Source organism: Euprymna scolopes, chromosome 29, assembly GCF_053919585.1.
Source record: "Euprymna scolopes isolate OS-2025 chromosome 29, ASM5391958v1, whole genome shotgun sequence".
NCBI lineage: Eukaryota > Metazoa > Mollusca > Cephalopoda > Sepiida > Sepiolidae > Euprymna > Euprymna scolopes.
Window position 1 is genome coordinate 7,988,813 of NC_136510.1, and position 1,124 is coordinate 7,989,936.

General features: G+C 34.3%; 2 pseudogenes; both read left to right on the plus strand.

Annotated features, from left to right (window-relative positions):
• The window catches only part of LOC145253053 (U2 spliceosomal RNA), a 125-nt pseudogene extending 9 nt beyond the window's left edge, over positions 1-116 (plus strand).
• A 135-nt stretch (positions 117-251) lies between these two features.
• LOC145253030 (U2 spliceosomal RNA) lies at positions 252-389 on the plus strand (annotated as a pseudogene).
• Positions 390-1,124: the final 735 nt, after the last annotated feature.

Here is a 1,124-nt window from a genome sequence, read left to right on the forward strand (position 1 = left end):
TGGCCTTTTGGCCAAGATCAAAGTGCAGTATCTGTTCTGGCAGATACTGCAAGCCAAGACCATATGTGGGGGAACCCCTACATATAAGACCTTGGTCAATGTAGGGGCAACCCTTCATACCAATTGTCACTATCCATCTCCCATTTCCCACCCATCAGGAGCTGGTCCCCTTTTCCCTCCCCTCTCCCTCTCTCTCTCCACATTAAAAAACGGCCTTGTGCCTAATTTGTTCGGTGGGTGAGCAAATAAATACCCTTTTCTTGGCCTTTTGGCCAAGATCAAAGTGTAGTATCTGCTCTCACTACATGCTGTACTTATGTTTGTAACTTCGTGATATAAAGTGGGGGATCACTTTTCTGTATTAATTTAATGTAAAATGATCACCCACTTTACAACCAGTCAGTCTCGAAGCCGTTCAAGTCATTCTCCAGATCATTCAAGTTGTTTTTGAAGGTTCCAGTTATTTTTAAGCATTCAAATCATTCTAAGTCATTTACTTTTTATTTATTTAAGTTGTTTTAGCCCATTTTTCGGTCATATTAGTTTATCTTTAAGAATTTCATGTCAATCCTACATTCACGCATTCATTGCACGAGAGCACACGACTAATGGCTATCGGCCTTGTTTAATATTATTTTCCTTTTGTATAATTTTTATATTGTAAACGATGACCTTTCTAAGATTGGAGGAGGGAGACTTATATATATATATATATATATATATATATATATACATATATATATATATATATATATATATATATATATATATGTATATATGAGCAAAAGGTTAATAAAACATGTTAAAAAACACTTTGAAAAAAAAGTTAAAAACATATTTAATCTGAAAAGGAAACACTTGATAAGTGGATAGTCCTTAATCCGCGGAGTTTCGAAGAAATACTTTCCTTCTCATCAGAGGGTAGGAATTAGCAAAATGCGGGATCGGATTTTGCATACAGAAGTATTTGATGAAACAACAAGTAAGTCAAAGATCTTACTTGATAACAAAAAGTGGAGCAGAAGGAATATGGTGAAGAAAAAGGTGATATTATAAGCTCTATCTCCTATTTGGTTTTATCGAGCTTTTACATCTGGTTGAGATTACTTTATAAATATTAATTC